Source organism: Homarus americanus, unplaced genomic scaffold (assembly GCF_018991925.1).
Source record: "Homarus americanus isolate GMGI-L3 unplaced genomic scaffold, GMGI_Hamer_2.0 scaffold25827, whole genome shotgun sequence".
NCBI classification, from domain to species: Eukaryota; Metazoa; Arthropoda; class Malacostraca; order Decapoda; family Nephropidae; genus Homarus; species Homarus americanus.
The window spans coordinates 10,428,866-10,449,044 of record NW_024738300.1 but is presented as its reverse complement, the minus strand read 5'-3'; the positions used below and the strand labels follow the sequence as shown (position 1 = coordinate 10,449,044).

The 20,179-nt window shown below is 40.0% G+C and overlaps 2 protein-coding genes across 3 annotated transcripts in view; one reads left to right on the top strand and one right to left on the bottom strand.

The window, feature by feature from the left end:
• LOC121873849 (putative neutral ceramidase C) overlaps window positions 1–20,179 on the top strand; it is an 86,246-nt gene that overhangs the window by 20,374 nt on the left and 45,693 nt on the right. The window lies entirely within an intron of this gene.
• The window catches only part of LOC121873850 (prolyl 4-hydroxylase subunit alpha-1-like), a 98,676-nt gene that overhangs the window by 48,488 nt on the left and 30,009 nt on the right, over window positions 1–20,179 (bottom strand). For both annotated transcript variants that reach the window (XM_042377628.1, XM_042377629.1), the window contains exon 2: window positions 14,817–14,871. The gene's annotated coding sequence lies outside the window, so the exon portion shown is untranslated. The remainder of the gene's footprint in view (window positions 1–14,816; window positions 14,872–20,179) is intronic.

Here is a 20,179-nt window from a genome sequence, read left to right as displayed (position 1 = left end):
CACTAGCAATCTCCCCAGGCAAATATCATCACATGCAAACTTCCACCGCGGTGCCTGAGCCAATGTGGATGACACCAAGGTATTAAATTTACTGAAGAAAGTACAAGAACCTGCCGTGTAGCGAGCGAGCATTGTCGTGTCCTGGGAACAAAGGATGAGGTCAAGCAATGTGTGTGTGCGGTGTCCTGTGAACAAAGATCTGAAAGTGTGTCATCATACCTGCAACAACAATGAATTCTGAAACATATTTAAGGGATAATGTGAATGTGAGTGTGTGTGTGTGTGTGTGTGTTATTAGTGTATGGTTTTAACACATGTTTCGTCACTGTTGCCACATGAAGCAAACAATAACTCATTTCTTCCCAGGAATAATTACATAATAACACAGTATAACAAGTGGCTCCCCGACCTGAACCCGACACGTTATGTATTGCTGCATACACTGGTGGACAAAATAACACCATAAGACTAACTAGGCCATAGAACACATACGCGCAACGAATATCAACTTGTCAAACTGAATACATATGATATTTCCAACGAGAGATAGGGTTCTCCTCTAGTTTAAACGCCAACACTACCAACGGGGGTCCCAAGCAGTCACCCATCCAAGCACTGAACAAGACCCAACGTTGGTTAAATGATCTTAATATTTAATTTAGATATGATGAAATAAATAAAAAAGCCACGATTCAATTTTAATGTCAAATCAACCATGGCTTTTATTTAACAGTTATTTCATATAATTTAATTCACCACTATAAAGGGAATCTAAGCTCAGGGGAGAAAAATAGATGGCCGATATTGAGGTAGTAATTACGTTTCATCATTACCAAGTTCAGTAATGTATTCAGAATCATGGAACTGGATCTCAAGGGGGAGTTTAATTAACGTTCCACCCCATAACTATAATAATGGATTAGGGAGAGAGAGAGACTAAAAACTGATCTTGAAAGTAAAAAAAAAAAAAAACTCAAAATACTACTGTACATTACTTCCTTAACATGACTACTACCGTTACAATAATCACAGAATCATTTGGTGCTTGAGGATGACGCACAACACAACACAACAGCTCCCAGCGTAATCTTCCTTACTCTCAGGACGCACCATCTGCTGCAGCCCTGTGGTGAGGTAAACAACGGAGATGGTCAATGTCAAAAGCCTCTCACACCTGATCACAAACGCTAGAACTTCCTGGTTTCTTGCAACTGACGATTGTTATTTCGGTTCACATAACGATTAGGAGGCACTTCAGGTTGTTTCTCCATGAGATTAAACGAGCTACCTTAACCTAACCTAACCCAGCCTAACTTAAACTAACCTAACCCGACCTAACCCTGGTAACGTTAGTGTGTCATCATCATGTGAAATAAACTAGGGTGCCTAATCTTCACATGATCCGTGATTTCCTTTTCCTGGGCTCTTTCCTGTCGTCTTACAAACACTACTCGGCAAATAACAACTTGTCGTCTTTACTGTTATGTTTAGATTATGGCGTTTCACCTACACGGACCGCAAGTATAACACAACATGCAACTTTAAAAGCCTTTATTGCGGCGTAAACACACAGTCTTTACGCCATTGTTTTTGTTCGTCTGCTGTACGCTTGGTGTCCTTTGCGTTATTCCTGGAAACACTCTGAAGTTAGCCAGCGGTCAAGGGCATTCAGGAGTCAATAGCCGAGAGGTCTGCTTTAATGCTATTCCCTGCAGTCTTTTAGGTTAAATTCCGGTCTTCAACTGAATCGTTCTGCAGTACGTCTACCCGCCACCCTCCCCGACCTTGCACTCTAATATAATCCAGATTCCATTCTTGACTTCAATCCTCAATTTAATATCACTGTAGAAAAAATTATGGAAGAATATTCATTTATTTACATATTGAATATTTTGAAAACACCCTCAACTCCCTATACCTTGTTGAACATTACAATATATATTCTACCTTGAGAGGAGGAGGAGGTTTCCGGGCGACTAAGCAACCCCCAGACAACCCTCAGACTACGGTCCCATATATATATCTGAAGTGGTCTCAGGACTCACCTAATAAACCTCTTGGAAATTCCTCTTAAATTCTGCCACTATCGCCCAGGTAAGACCACACTCACCGTTCATTACACACCAACGATTTATCTAAATGACTTGTCAACTACATTTTAAACACAAAAACATCCAAGGTCTTTAGCCAGCAGGACTTACTCGTATCGTAGTCGGCATAAAATTAACGTAACCTAATGGTCCAAAATTATCCAATATAGTTAAGAAGAACTAGAGAGATCAAGTACCAATACCACATAGAAAACCAGGCCTGGTGGGGTCCCAGACGGCACACATGCAGCTTGGGAAACACGGCGGCCGCCCCCCGTAGACACTTTGGCGTCTGGCCAGGGTCTGGGAGTGAGAGGCTGGTGTCCGTACGTCTTCCGGTTACAGAATCGAGAGAGGAAGACATACTCAGAAAAAATGGACATGAAATAAGAGGAAATACGATACTTAGAAGATACAAAGAAAGAATAAATCGAGAATGAAAGAAAATAAATTACAACAGAGGCAAACGAGTAAACAGGAGTGGAAGGGTGGAAGTCTTGAAACCAATATCACCTTCACTACCCAACACATTACTAATTGTTTCCAAGTATACTCTTATCTTTATCACACATTTGTCACACGTGTCATATCATTGTGGTGACAACAAAAGAAAGAAATCGGTTTGTTTAATAACGTCAGACTCATATCTCTTAAACATTTAGTGGCCTCGAAAAATAAGCCGGCAGTGGAGATTCTATTGATATATTAGACTCTCTCTCTCTCTCATGTGACCCCCCCCTTACTGCTCCCTAGGCCCTATGTTCTCTGTAACCTCCTCCACACACACTCCCCCGAGCTTCCCCCTCCCCAAAGCATCATTCTCCCCTTACCCCAACCCCTGCCTGCCACCCGTCCAACATCAGGGCCAGACCCCTCCCCCCCTCTCTCTCTCACACACCCAGAAAGATAGTCGATAGTGTGGCAGCGGCAGTGAGCCTCACCACCACCACCACTACCACAACTCACCTCTCCTTATTTCTTGTGCCGGGTTTTTAGTGTTTCTTATTAAGGTGCATCTTGACACGAAATCCCCCGAACACTTTACTGAACTGTACACACACACACACAGATGACAGAGGAACAAGGTATACCTGTCACAAACACTGCCACAATTCAAGGACTTACAGTAACAACACCCAAGCCTTTTTGCAGGGAAAACTTTGTGATACGCCGCAAGGAAGTAGTGCCTGGTGTGTGTGTGTGTGTGTGTGTGTGTGTGTGTGTGTGTGTGTGTGTGTGTGTGTGTCTTATTCTCAAGTGTATTCACGTGGCTGACAATCTCCCCTGTCCAACATTTTAAAACAGAAAGTCTTACCCTGAGTTAAATACTGAGGTGTGTGAAAAAAAAGGACAGGAAATAAGACGAAATACGATACTTAAAACGTACACGGAAAGAATAAATCGAGAATAAAGGGAAATAAACTACGAGGCAAACGAGCAAGCAGGAGTGAAAGGTTGCAAGTCTCAAAACCAATATGACCTTCACTACCAACTATCATCTTCTTTTGTTTATGGTTTATATACAAGATACCTTAAAGGGAAACTGAGGGCCGGTTGTTGTGTGTTTCTCCATGACTAAAAGGGACCAGTCATATAAAATTAAAATAACGAGTTTATATTCTAAACCTTTAATGCTTATGAAAGTTATAAGTTCCCATTTAAGTATTACCTCACTCATGACTAAACCTTTATCCAACCCCGAGATATTTATACCTTTAACCTAACCTAACATAAGAAATTTCTCATTACCTGCAGATTCACCATCGCAAACTTACTTCACCTGATGATTAAGTATCCGAACTTATCCTAACCTAACCTAACCTTACATAACCTACCCTAAATAATATAAAGTAACCTAACCCCCCCCCTTCTCCCAGGTAGAATAATTAGGGTATTTAATCATCAGGTAAAATAAGCTGTAGAGAGAGGGGCTAATCTTCACGGGATCTTACTCTCTATACAGTAATATCTAAGACTATAAGACCCACCACCACACCTCTAAGGCCTCCCTGACTGCCGTGGGGCCACAATGGTCGATACTCTCTGGTCCTCTTGACGGTCACTTGTTTATACTCCGTCAGCGTGAGTGTTGTGGGGGTGGAGGGGGGAGGGTGTGTGTGTTCCTGCAGCTTCCCTGGTGAGGAGTGTACTGAGAGAGAGAGACTCACCACGTCACGATTACCGTTAATATAATGCTTAGGCTACGAACGAGATGCTGGCGGCGTCTTCATCCCAGCGTGACTGAGAGTAGCTGAGACCTCGACTGCCTTAAGAGAGAGTTACAACCAAACCGTTCACATGATGCTAAGTCCCCTTCACTAGTGCGTTTACAGGGCTCCTCAGGTTGTGTGCAATGTGGCAGCCCTGTGTTTGTTTACATTCGACAGTCCTGTGTTTGTTTACATTCAACAGAAGGTAAACTCGCAATAGTAAACATACTATGGAATCAAAGTAAAACAATATTAAAACAAATATCTCAATGTAATGATTTGTGGAATATTTATATGACGAGCCTCTGTAAACGCACTAGTGAAAGGGGGCCTACGTTTTCTCTTGCTGATTAATACACACACACACACCTATCTTAACCTCAATACAGTACTTCAAGATGCCTATATCAAAGTTAGAGTAAAACCCCTCTCTATAACGGACTGCTCTCTCCATATAATCCGTTAGATGGAGAAGGTTCCATATCTAACGGATCCTCGATATACCGGACTTCTCATATCTATATAATTCGTTAGATGGAGGTTATATATATATATATATATATATATATATATATATATATATATATATATATATATATATATATATATATATATATATATATATATATATAAAACGGGCCCTCGATATAACGGATTTTCTTCTGCCATATAGTCCGTTATATGAGCGATTGAGTGAGTCCTATCTAAGCTACCGTTTCTGTATGGGGGGGGGGGCCACGACATAGGGAAACTCGTCATCATAAACATCGTCATTGCTGTTCATAGTATGGAAAAAAAATAATATGCTCAATAAAATGGGAAATTTTTTTACCTTGAAGCTACAGGGTGTTTAATAACTCCCCGTGTACCTATAAGTAGAACAAGGGATATAACTATGTAGGTATAACAGCGAACTTTTTTTTAACACCCTGTACTTACGTAAATTTAATAAACATTGTCAAAAAATATCGTACTACAACTAGATGGAGACTGGTTATATTTAAACATTAATCGACTTGTACTGACTGACTGAGCGACTGACTTCCGCTTAATTCTACCTTCCCCACAAACAGTTATAGTTCATGGAAACTAACCGGGTGCTGATAGCAAAGTGAGTCGTGACGCCACATGGGAAAAAAAAAATCATGGCCATTTTTTCCTCCTGTATGAGATAATGGAAACTTGGAAAGAGAAACAATTGTCAGGTGAATAAATACATCATATTAAATAAGGAGGGAAATAAGCTGTGAAGTAGTGGTGATAAACTTCACTTAGAAACCAATGTGGATATCGTGTTGAACTTCACTTAGAAACCAATGTGGATACCGTGTTAAACTTTACTTAGAAACCAATGTGGATACCGTGTTAAACTCAGAAATCAATGTGGATACCGTGTTAAATTTCACTTAGAAACCAATAAAATGGTAAAGGTTTCTAAGTTACACCAACCAATGTGGATACCGCGTTAAATTTCACCTAGAAACCAACAAAATGGTAAAGGTTTCTAAGTTACACCAGAGTCGTTCGGTCTGTTTTCCTGGGACGCGGGGAGAGCACTGAATACCACACAAAATGGTGTAACAGAGAGTAAGACCACCACGTCTACCACCAACTTTGAGATTCTGTTATAATTGGACACCATTACTGCAACTGCTGCACCAATTACAGTTCGTCTGGACACCATCAAGGGGAAAAAAATGTCATTACTAATTGATTAAATACAGAAATTTTGTAGAAGTGTCCCAAAATATTAAAATTGTATATTTCTTTTTTCTTTCTCTCTACAGTATAGCGTTTTCTTCTCTCTTTTCTCTCTCTCATTTTCCTTCTCTCTTTTTTCTCTCTATTTTGTCTCTTTCTCTCCTTTTTCCTGTCTCTATTTTCTTTCCTCTCTTTTTTCCTTCTCTCTCTATTTTGTCTCTTTATTATTAGATCTATCTATCTATCTCTCCCACACACACAATAATCATTTTAATCGTTAATTCCGGAAGAGAAAATTTCGCTTTGGTCATGAGGCGTAATTAGAGTCCGCCAGCGTCGAGCGGACAAAGAAATTCATGCATAGAAACACCATTTAGTAATATTAATTTCACTTACCAACGACACGCATGAATTTTACCCCAGTCACGAGTATGTTTTATTTTATATTTTATTTTATTATTATATTATTTTGGGAATTTCTGTTCACCTGAAGATTAGACACACTATGTTAATTTCACCTGAAGATTAGACACACTGTTAATTTCACCTGAAGAATAGACATCTAAGTTAATTTCACCAGAAGATTAACTGCCCTAAAGCTACCTAGAGGAGATAAGTTAGATTAGGGTAGGTTTGGGATAGATTAGGTTGGGTCGGGTCGGGTCGGGTCAAATCTCGAGTGCTTCTGAAGGAGGAACTTGGTACTGATAGGAGATGCTTGCTTGAGTGAATAACAGAAACAAACTACTAAAAATATCTCGAGGCCTTATTACAGAATACCCACAGAACAACACACCTATTAACGCAACAAGAACGAACGAATGAACGAACGAAAATATGAATGAATGAGTGAAAGAATGAACGAACGTATGAATGAATGAATTAACGTATGAATGAATGAACGAGCAAACGCAGGAAAGAACAAACGAAGGAAAGAACGAAAGAATGAATGACTATAGGCGTGTATGTTTCATCCTTAGTTCCAGCTTATCCTAACATTATAACAGGAAAAAGCTTGAAATAGTGCAAAATATAAACTGTTGAACGTGTCGCATGATTTGAACAAAGAGCGACCTTCGTGACTCAGGAAGACCGGGAACTAACTTATAATAAAGTGTGTCAGTTTAGTGTCGGGGAAAAAAATAAACATGAGAATAACAGTAGATTTATTTGAGATGGATGGTCCAATTTTGGGTGTATGTGCACTACAACACAAACACACGCACATACACACATTTACACTCGTACACACACACACGTATAAGTACTGTAGTTATACATTATACAATACTTTCTGTCATTATATACTGTTAAATATAGTTTCCTAAGAAGTATACTGTATATAACAACATAAGTCCATAAGTTGATAATCTATTCACGGTCGTCCTGCATCTATAAATAAGTCCTAAAATCATTTTTTTTCTCTCTCACTTTGCCCATTATTCCAAGCTGTAGAATATGGTAGTTGCTATTTTCTAAACACTTCCGGGAGCGTCACATATGGCCCCACCGACTCCATAACTACAAATCTTATTGTTTTCTTTCTTAGAATTACAATCTGTCTGCCCAATTGCATCAACGGTGATTTTAAGACAGTGTAGGTGTTACTGTGCTTATTTGAGTTAGGTGTTCTAGTTTACCCAAGTGTTGTTTAGAATTACAAGTGTTCTTTGTTGACATTATTATTATTATTTTGGGAGGTGGGGGGAGTGGTTCAAGGGTGCTTTTAAAAGTTTCTAATACAGTCCATGTCGTTGGTTTTAGTATGTTTAAATTTACCTGAGATGGTTAACCTTCTGAAGTATAGAATTATAAAGATATTAAAATATTTCAATTATTTTTCATTCATGAGAAAATTTCCACGGACAGGTAAGGGTTTCTGCCTCAGTTCCTTGTACGCATAAACATCGACCTGGGAGGCGATGCGTCCGACACCTAAGCCATGTTCCAATGATCCACTGGCCCCGAAGATTAGATCGTAATTAAGAGCCGTAACCTAACCGTCCACTGAGGGAGTTGATTATCTGAGACTCGTCTAGTTCACTCATGTGTAGATATCATGAATACCAACACGGCCGTGATGTGGCCCGACACTGACACACTTTCCCGCCTACACACACCATCAATTACTTTCTCTAGGGCAAACTTTCCCCCAGAGTAACCCCTAATTTACGTTATTCCACTCCAATTCCGAAACCTTAACAGATGCGCTTAAACTGTTGTAACAAAAGTATAAACATTGATACCTTTTTTTTCCTTATTGTTGATGTTATTGGCATTTTTCTTGCGATAATAAAAAGCGCGGCGGCTGAGGTGTGGTGATAGCGCTAGGGGCAATGTGAGGCACCTGTGGTTGAGTCTCTGAGCCACTGAATAAAGTGTACTGTACTGCTGGAGGGCCCGGGTCCCACTGAAGTGTTAACGCAGGTCCCCTGATATACATTAATCTCGTGAGACTTGATTATAAAGGCCTGAATTAACACTAATGCGCTCCCACTCTCCAATTTGAGAGTACACACCGTGCCTAGCGATTATATGTAACTGAGAACATCACAATTACACCCCCATGTTCACCAAGACGTTCATACAAGTAATGTGGCGGTAACACTGCCCTAACCACCACACACCACAGTACAAATGTAAACACATAGAAAAAGTGCAAAAGGGGGCAGGCAAGATTATTCTCTCCCCTTCCTACTCCACATATCAAAAAGCGCTCAACACACTGACCCTCTTGGCTCTCTCTGACCATCACCTCATCTGTAAATTTGGTGAGAAGCTTCTGCACCATCCTCAAAACCGGCTCCTACTACCACCCGAGATCCCTCGTCTGCGAATTGCTGTTCGACACCACAACAGCATCAGCCCATGCGAGCACGTACTGGTAGCGATAAGAACAGCCCAGTCCCAACTATTGTAAAAAATGATCAACAACTCGTAATCAACCAGTGTATTCACTCCCAGTCAATCTTACGTTTTTGCACTGTCACTATGTTGAAATGCCCTATAGTATAACTATTTCACCACCTAGTTATTATACAGTATATCATATTTGTATCACATATGTTACTTGTATATTGTTTGTCAATCAAGTGACCCATTCCCCAATTATGTAACAATATTTTCAGCCTCCCGGCTGCCAAACTCTTTCAATAAACCGTTAATTATTATTATTATTAATTATTAGATGTCGTGCCCTGTGACCGTGAACAAATAACAACACAGCCACGCCATCTGTACCCTACACATTCTTGTAATATATGTGGGACTGGTTTAAGAACTCTCATTAGCCTGGTGGCCACAACTAATACCACAGTGACTAGACCATCTGTGCCTGAAAACTTTGCCGCACCACTACAAGATCCCGATGACACCCGCGTGACTGTGGTTCAATAATGATTGGTTGTGAGGAAGGTAATGTGGGCCGCGGCGACCTTGTGCACATCACCCCTCCACCTTCCCTAACTTTCTTAACAAGGTTTCTCCTCGCCTTTCTCGTGCTGCCTCTTCTGCCACCTTAATCAGATATCCTTCACCTACAGCTTCATTTCTAGCCATATCTTTAATCCCTGAAACCTTATCCTTAACTACGTCCCAAAGCCCCAATCCAATACCAAGGTATCCTCAACTCAAGAGTCAATGTCCATTCACATTCCCAACTTCCTCGAGCCTCGTCCAAAAACCCTGAAGCCTCACCCCCAGCAACACGTATTCTTCAACGCACCTACTCACTAATGCCTTACCTCTAGCCACACCCGATCCTCATATCCCCAGCCACACCCACAGTCACTCAGCCCACAGTAAGGCCAGGGTCAAGGACCAGTGAGTGAAGGAAGGGAGGATCAAACATTGCATAGCTGGTTCTGGAAAAACTACACCAGCTTGTGGGACAAGTTTATCTTCCCACGCGGCCATCAGGAGGTCCTTCTCCGATAAGGGCTCCTCTTCTCCTGCTTGAGGCAGGGGCGGAGTCCATTGTGGTGGAGTGACTCTATTTCATACAACCTTATTAAAACCACCACACTCCTTGCCAACACTTCCCTGTTTGTTGACCCGTTAAAACTGTTGTTGGCATCCAGAGTGTTAAGAGAATTTACGCCAAACCTAAACTAATCCCACCACATCCAACCTAATCCAACTTAAACTAACTATGGTAACCCTACTTAACCAAACCATACCTACCTACCTAACCTTTACCTAATCTAACCATACTCTGCCTAAATGTCACCCAAACTAAAGAAAAGGGGGTCCCACTATCTTAATACTTTGCTATACACGTATACAAAAGGCCACCTAACATATTTGGGAATACAGACTGCAGTATCTAAGCCTCACGCAGGTTATGGGGAAGCAGTTCTAAAGTCACTGAACAAAGTTATGAATATAAAGTAAATATTTCCCCCAACTAAGAGGAAGGGGGACCTTTATCTGTTCAAGTTTTAAAGTAATTCTAGTCCTGGGGGACAAACAAGCCGCATAAGAGTGTCAGGGGGAGAATGTTTACGTGAGCACAAACAGCCCCGCACAAACGGTCGAATACAACTCTCTCAAACACACAACTTTAAGGTATCGTAAAAATGTGTTTCCATTCAGTGTCACTCGCTTGTCCTGATAAACGATTCCATCAGCACAGCGTTTCATTTCTAATTTCTAGTACAGTATTTATTTCTCTCTTTTTGTGTTCACTTTATAGGGAAGTTCCATTTTGTAATTATAGTATTGCAACCCACAAGAATTTCTACCGTTTTTTAGACAACGGTTGCTAACTTCCCTCCTTCAGGCACTAAACACAGCTGCGCTTTTGTTTATTTGCACAAGTGTTCCTGCAGCGGGGATGGCAGTAGTAGCGGCAGAGGCGGTTTCTCGTATATTCATCTTGAGGGTGAACACTGAATAGGTAATACTGGCAAAAAAAAAACTAACACCTCTCTATACATACACATATATGTATTACACAAACCAATGAACTGAAGTTAGTTTGGTGAACCATCCAACCTGGACACAATATGCGAACGGGCGTAATTATAAAGAAAAATCAACCAGGCTTTTAAACAAACACACATACACACGGATATGTATGTAAAGTAACGTCACATTTGGATAGTTTTACACAGAATTAGGACGTTAACAACCTATAATTCCCTCAACACTGACAACAAACATTAGAAGTGTCCAGGTGAGTGCAGGTAAAAGACACCATCACGAAAATATATTGTAACCTGGGGATTTTATTATTACAGTATTTATTTTTTATATGTTGATAATTGACTGACTGACTGACTGCCTGATTGACTGACTGGCTGATTGATTGACTGACTGATTGACTGACTGACTGACTGACTGTGGTAATTACATCCCTGGCGACGCATCAGTTTAGGTCACGTTGCCAAATTAATACTAAGGCTTAAAAGACTAAAAAATAAAATAATACAAGTGATAATGAACGATAATTTCTGGTTAATGTATGTGTGTGTGTGTGTGTGTGTGTACATTGGTGACAGTGAGGCAGGTGTCGTGACTTATTGGCTTACTGATGGCAGTGGTGTGTGTGTGTGTGTGTGTGTGTGTGTGTGTGTGTGTGTGTGTGTGTGTGTGTGTGTGTGCCACTCTAAGGTTAACGACACAGGAGAAAACACTGAGTATGACTTGTTTCTAATAACTAATCGTATTTATCAGTCTGTATAGTCACTCCAAAATTATCTGTACTTTGAGTGATCGATGAATTTCAGAACGAACACTGTGACTCCTGTTGTCTCGGTAGGGTTGTCAAAATCCTTCGTCCGTTGTGTCATTTTTTCAACAAAATTTTTATTTTTTTTCTGAGTGTATAAACCCGGCAATAGTAATATGTTTAAAATAGACATAAATATTAAACCTGGCAATAGTAATATGTTTAAAATAGGCATAAATAATAAACCCGGCAATATTAATATGTTTAAAATAGACATAAATATTAAACCTGGCAATAGTAATATGTTTAAAATAGACATAAATATTAAACCTGGCAATAGTAATATGTTTAAAATAGACATAAATAATAAACCCGAACCACAGACCTTAAACAGCAACAAACACAGACATAAACAATAACTGCAAAACAAGAGGCGTCTATCAAACATACGTGTACAGTACATGTTCGCCACTGGCCTCAGAACACCCATTCAAACACCAACATTGTAAATAGTTAATCCAAAGAAGCATATGTGAAAACCAACAAAGTTTTAACACTCTACGCTGCTGGGGGATATTTGTTTGCATAATCCACCTATCTAATTAAAGACAGGCTATAAGAACGAACAGCAAACGTACTAGTGTAATTAAATATCCCTGATCCTTCCATAGACCGTGAAGGATATACAAAATAAGGTTCAAATACACACTCTTTATATAAACTTCAAGAATATTTTCCTTCCTAACTGTAAACACTGACTGACAACTGCGAAATTTTACCAGGGCCTGAAGCAATCGACCATTAAAGTGATTTCTCAACTGCTTTTCGATTGGTCAGTGCCATAACGAAATTCGCCCAAGGTGAAAGACGCCATCACCAGCGGTCACTGCTAAACATGACACGTCCGGTGGAGCGCCCCAGTGGCCACCGACACGTATACTGTATGCACTCTTTTGGCGGATCTGAGCAGGATCTGTCACACGCTTACACTGACGTTAAACTCACGCAACCGACCATCTGCTCACCACAAATTAACAAAACATCCTTCTTGAGCTTCTGAACTGGTTTTCTGTGCTACATACATGTTAATTCTTTTTTAGGGTTCAGGTTAAGACGAAGCAGCACTTGACAACCTAACATCGTTCATCAGCTTTGGCAAAATACAGATACAAACACGAAACAAAGCAACAACAACATCCAGAAACTAAACTAGTCTTTCTCTACATAGGAAACAAACTAAAATTCCTTAAACAGGTGATCATAAGATTCAAACGCTTTTGCAACCAGACTGTCTGTTTATGAAGTGTATGAGAGCGTCTGTGTAGCAAGGGTGTGAGGGTGAGTTTGTGTAATATAGGTGCCTGAATTTGTGTGTTGTGTTCGTGTGGATTATATTTCATTACGGATATTTTAGAATCTGCCCAGTGTTTGTCTACCCGTCTCATTAATTAGTAACCCAAGTCAAATATTAATTAGTAACCCAAGTTAACTATTAATTAGTAACCCAAGTTAAATTAAAAAGTTGCTGGCATGCATTTAGGTGCTTCAGAAATTAAGGTCTTTAAACAACGCCTATTAATTCTTCGCTACTAATCTTGATAACTACTTCTAACAATTAAGTTAGTTAGTCTTATCTGTTTTAGTGTTGAAAGTTTTGGGTTGGTAATCAGAATTTAGCTGACTTTGTACGATAAGGAAAAACATCCGTGGTGAATTGTCCTGCCTTATTGACGATCCAATTCCTCAGAACAAATCAGGTATAAAACTAACCACCAAAAATAATAAATCACCAATTCACCAAATCTCTGATCATTCACAAACCTTTTAAAACACTAAACAAGTATTTAAGGAAGTCAATTTTTTTCAGTGTGTGTTGCTCCCAAACTCAAAGAAGAACCATCAAACCTTTTTTACATCTTATCGAACCACTTTCACACACATAGGGGGGAGGAACCTTGAAAGTCTGTACCTTGATCACGGTGAATGGTGCAACTTGTGATGTGATGGGTAAGTTATACGCGGGAGCATGGAAATGATTATACGCCAGTGTATGTAGAGGGTTGGGCGGCGTGTGTTCGTAGCTGGGAGTAGAGGTAGTGTTTGTGGATAGGCTTGTTACTTTTATCTCATAACCTTGGGCTAAGTTGACTGTACAAACATTTATCTTTATATACTGTGTATACACCACACACACACACACCCCACACACCAACACCCACTACACACACACACACACACACACACACACCACACTACACACACACACCACACCCCCTACACACACACACACACACACACACACACACACACCACACATACACATACACACGTAAGACAGTGTGTTCAACATAGCCCCTAGTAGCTTTCACCTTCCTAAACAGCAATTACCATACAGCAAAACCACCTCCCTCACCTCTCTCCCCTCCTCCCTTCACCTACCCATCACCGGAACCACACCCTCCCCATTCACACCTCAAGTCCCTAACTCAACGTTATCCTCTCTAAACCCTTCCCTTTATCCTTCAAGCAATATCCACATTTTTGTTCTTTCAGAGGACTGTTGACTGATTCTTTACTCGTTGTTTAATAATACACTGAAGTTATTAAATGAATTCGTATGTGAAAACCGAAGATAAATGTCACGTTGGTGGGCAAAGAAACAGGCACTAAACTGTAGCTACATTTTAGATATTTTTTTATCTTTTAGTATTGAGGAATAAACAAACAACATCCTGCCGAGGAAAATCCCATCACCCAAAGTTTTTAGAGTGAACAAAATCCCACTCCCTCAACTTTATGAACTAATACCTTACTTGATTTTAAGTTTGGGAGGGAAGTGAGGCTTTGGTTCTTGTTGGATGAGGTGGAATTTTGTCCAAAGAATTGAAATGAGGGTTAAAAACTTTGCTATCACATTACACCATAACAACAACCACAACAAAATTATAAATAACAATAAAACAAATAAAAATAATTTTGTACTGCAATAACAATAACTAAAAAATAATATTACTGTAATGAAAAAAAAAACAGACAGAAATCTTACCATGAGCTACATGGTATTTCGGCCACGTGAAGCCATACCCAGCGAGGCATTAGGCGATCCCCTGTAATACATCATTATCAAAGACACTCTCAACCTACCTGGACTCTACTGCTCCTAGCTTGTCCTCCAAGACTTATTCACAATTGTTGTCCTCTGGAAAAAAAAAAAATTAATTTAGTCTTCATTGTTTATCCTTTCCTTAGGTAGTAGGTGGAAAGGAAAGAAGGAAGGAAGGAAGGAAGTGGGTGTGATGGATAGGTAGGAGCATTACAATCTTTTCATGAAAGGTAGTACAGAATCTATCTAGCTCTTCCCTATTCCTTAAAGAGACACCCACCATACATCACGTCTCCTTATTTATCTACCTTACCTTTAATGTATTACTGGATCATCATTCATTTACGTTACCTGTAATACTCATCCCTGTTCACTTTACGGAGGAATTTTTCTTTTATGCTCCCTTAATATTCCAAATGCCATTGTACATAGTGTTGGCAGCGGTGTGTGCGTATGAGCCTTATACAGGAACAGGGACCAATGTGGGCGGGTGCGGCAGCTCCTGTATATGGTCCAGAGCCAAGCGCCCCTCCGCCAGCTCCACCTCCACCTCACATACATTACTCACCCCTCCAGCACCGACACTCACATTCTTAAAACTCTTATTTGTATTCACCTGTGTTGTTCTCCTGCGGTATATACAGTATTTCCCAACCATAACAAGGCCCCAAATATCTATGTGGTTTAAATCGTCGCTTCACACAACCGATCATCGTCCATCAGCAGAAGTCTATCCCCAAAACCATACACAGTGTAATATATTTCACGTACAGTATAGGTAAAAGGCCTTCACAACTACAGTATTCTATGGGCACAAAAAAATGACAGTGTATGAGTAGCATGTATAGAAGATCACCAATACACAATAATAAAATAGTGAAAAATTAAGGAAGATGACTCTCACTTTCACCTCAGATAATATTCAAGGATCAAAAACCTGTTTCAGTCATCAGCAAGGCTCAGCTAGTGGTCGCGCCTCCACACACAAAAAAACACACAAACAGGTCCACGGCGTTCAGGTGTCCACACCCATTGACTTTGTAAAAACTAGATTCATTACTGAGCCCCCTCCCTGTACATCTGTTCACAATGTGTGTGTGTATCCCAAGAGACGCAGTTTTTCACCAGGGACGGTAAGCCGAAGGGTTAAGTATGCTCCATCATTGTATTTTAGTGTTTAACCTGTAGTCTCCTCCTCCAACCATCCAGAGAAGGATTCATCCACGACTAGTACATCACACCACGCCACTGTCACTATGTTGAAATGCACTGTAGTTTGAGCTTTTCCCCATCTAGTTATTATATATCTTATTTGTATCACTTATGTTACTTGTATATTATTTGTAATTCGAAACCCATTCCCCAAATATGTAACTGTATATTTTCAGCCTTCTGGCTGCCAAGCTCTTTAAATAAACCGTTAATTATTATTATTATTATTATTATTATAAGTAGTGCTCTAAATCTGATGCAAATCGGTTGTAGTGATATACTGTATTCTGGACACAAACAACAACAAAAACACACCTCTATAATTAAATATAATCGGTCTATCCATTTAGTTTCTCTCAGTCTATTATCTTTACTCGTCTTCCAGTTCTTCGTGGTGTGGGATCAAGATCTAGAAAATTCTTAAAGATGGGAGGAAGTAACAGAAAATGATGCAAGACAGGTGTAGACAGACACAGGACAATGAAAAATATCAACATATACTCTATCATATCAATCTGCATACTTAGCACACACACACTACAAATGTCAGCTCTGTTGTTTTTGTGGTGTGGGTTCAGGTATTTTCCTCAAGGTAGTGTTCTGTTCACAAAAACTTCAAGTTACAACCTTCCTACACTATTATAAGGCACGTCACACGGTGGGTGGGGTAACATCGAGTACTTTTTCCCGATGAATATCCCGAGGTCTTATAACTATGGTAAGTCCTTTGGCATTAACCAAAATCTCCTCCTCCCTGACCATGAAAACCCGCCTCCAGATAACTTGTTTACGCAAACAAGTTCATGGAATTTCATCAATAACCTTTTGCGTCATTATTAAACACATTTCGCTTCCCAATACTGTACACATGAGTTTTACACGATGGTGTTCATAATGGTAAAAGTTAGTACAGGAGTAGCTTATGAAGTAATGACCTGTAAACAGTGAGCCTGACAGCCGTTCCTTCCACTTCCTATACTGAGGTAACCTTGAGAAGGCAAGTTGTCCACCAGCCCTTGCCCACCACCCCACAAACATGTCCTGTAACCTTCACCTTGTCCTCACAAACCCGTTTTTATTGGTCCTTCTGCGTTTGTTAACATACACATCACCTGGAGTCCACATATTTGCATTGAAGAAGCTCATGCAAATGGCCTCTTGTCATTAAGAGGGTAAACTTGTCAGGAGTTCATGTGTTGGTATAATTAAGCAGTAAGGCAGGTAACTGGCAGACATTATGACAACCCACACAGGTATCTGTGGACATTTGTACGCTCTCTGTTTCAATAAAAAAAATGGTTTGTCTGTCTGTCTCTATTTGTATTTCTGTCAATGTGTTTCTTTCTCGCAATACCTAAAATTATATTACCTAAGATGAAGAGTAATTTAAACACCGTCCTCACACACAAAAAGATGTGAACAAATAAATTAGACAAAGCGTGTCCGTAAATAATCCCACCATCAAACCGGTATCCGGCAGTGAACACACTCACACTCCACCTGTGCCAAGATATTATGAGCTCACACACAACATTCACCAAAGCGAACACAAGTGCACTAGAGCAGATTCATGGGGCGAAGTAACCATTAATCATCATGAATTGACAATGAACAAATAACTATACTTGAGCCATAGAATGAAGTTAAATATTATCTAGGAAAATGAACACAAGAACAATGACAGAGGAAGCGTAGCAAGGTTAATCAATTACCATCAGCATGAGCTGGTAACCTGGATAAACAACCTCCATCCAGAACAAGAGATGAACTCATAAACATCATCCACGTAGATAGAAGAGGCGAGGGAGGCAGGTTTGGGGTGTCCTTGGTGGTGCTACTTGCTTGACTGAGCGTAGGACCTGTAGCAAGCGGTGGCGATGGCCACTCAATTCCTTATACGACGCTCCTGTCACAAAGGGTCTTCTCCCAGGCTTCGTTACCAATGCTATAACCAACACCAACCCATTACAAAAACACATCTTCACTACACACTCACCAGACTAGCACCAAATACAACATATCTTCAACATACACATCCACCAACTTTACCACCCACCGACTCCACACCCTCATCACCCCCAGCCCAGTCATCACCTATATTAATCTAGCTCCTCTTCCCTACCTCAGTCCAAAATGGGTTCACTGAGGTAAGGTGAGGTTAAATTCGGTGAAACTTGGTGTTAATAGATTCATTTGTTCTACTTTTATGAATAGTTATGTCCGCTCTTATGAAATCGAGTTAATATGGGTTACGTTATGCTAGTTATCAGTTGGCTGATTATCTTATAACTGCATCAATAGTGTATACACTACTGGGCACCTACGGGAAGTCTCGGATTTTGGGCTAGATTTATTCCAGAGATGACCCTTCTCAACAATATAATGCTAAAACTCCACTAATACCAACTTATCAATATCCACCCACCCGGAAGGGTTAATGGCCTTTCTTTTGAACAACGATACAAAGATGGTAGACTAAATGGCGAGAAATTTGCACTGTGACGTTACACTCACTCGTCTTTATCTCCAACCAAGTCCCGAAATTTTTTTTATCTGACGAAGTTTTGAGACCAGGTACCCGAGGCTTCAGCCACACACCAGAGAGCAACTTCCTCTGCAAGGTCTTCGTCGTTTGTTGTTCAATCTTCATTTGTTTTTAAGTTCAATTCATGATACCATACCTTATTTCAGTGTTTACAATATATATTAACAGATATATGTAACTTAGTCACCATTTAAGGACATTTCTACAAGCTTAATCTATTTGCAGGAGCTGTAAACATGATGAGAAGTTCTGTAATTTGGTGTTGTCAGTCATGTGACATAGTATAGGCGAGTTTATCAACCTAGAAACTTAACTTCAAAGTCGGTGAAAATAAAATACTGTATTAAAGTATGTGGCTAATCTGAACCCAATGCTTCAAAGATAAGAAATTTATTTTTTTCCCCACAACCGGAATGAGACAACACATTTAGTCAAGGTACAGTCACTGCAACTTCAATGCCACAAAAGGAACTATTTTTACTTCCTTGCTTAAAAGAGCCTGTCAGGTGGTTTCCTACATCACTAGTGAGGAGAAAATTAATGTATAAATTCTGTATCGAACAATTTAAGCCCATTAACGGTGGTGTCACAGAATTTTCGAGGCTATAGAGGCCACCATCTTTGTCTTTGTATAAACCCCAAAGTCCTTCTCCCATCAACAGTTACATGAAAAAAATAACAATAACGAAGGAGCCTGTGTACATCCTGGTCTGAAGGACAACTGTGTGGATGAAAGATAACAAACTAGGAAAAATCTGATAGACCTATACTCAAACTTATTAAAAAGAATTAATAACTAGACATGCAGGTATTCAATAATTACCTACTGTATTTAGATATTGTTTCCTCGTCCCCATGCACTATCGTCCTCGCGTGCGCACCATAATATTTAAAAGCTTTCTCCAGTCCCTGAGTTCATAACACTGGAAGGCAGATTGTTTCAGGAATCCACAACTCGGTGTGTGAAGGAGCGCTTTGTACAGATCAACAGAGATCTTGGGTCATAGGCGCTCAGGGTATTTCCCATGGTGTGTTTTTGGCTGTGTACAGATACCAGTAACGTGTTTTTGGCTGTGTATAGATACCTGTAACGTTGTATCTTAACCATGAATACAGAATGAAATACAATATACCCTCAACTCCTGCTATGCTGTTGAGGTTGAGAAAATAAAGATGACCAAGACGTTATCATCAGTGTGTTTGTACAAGGCTGATCATACACCCACCAAAGTATTTAACGAGATATATTTGGCAAACCCAACACTTCCTCGTGCGGTTAAAAAAATGATGGTGAATGAGGCAGAAGAAAATGGTGCTCCCCTGACTATCGTTATAAAACAATCCGGTACAAGTGATTCATGTACGTAAACGATACATGTGAGTACAATTAACCCCATAAAGGTAAGAATACACACTACTGATGTATAATACAAGTTGTTCAGATATATGATACAGGTAAACTGGACAAGTACACCATACAGGTACAACAACCAGATCTATACGGGTACACTGCACGGTATAGTTATTCTGGAAAATACAAGTACACTTTGTACCTATGAACAAAGAGATCCAGTGTTTCTACTCAGGCTGAGGTCGGCGACCTGACCTCACTCACCACCTTGGGTTTTCTCCCCAGTCCAGTTATTT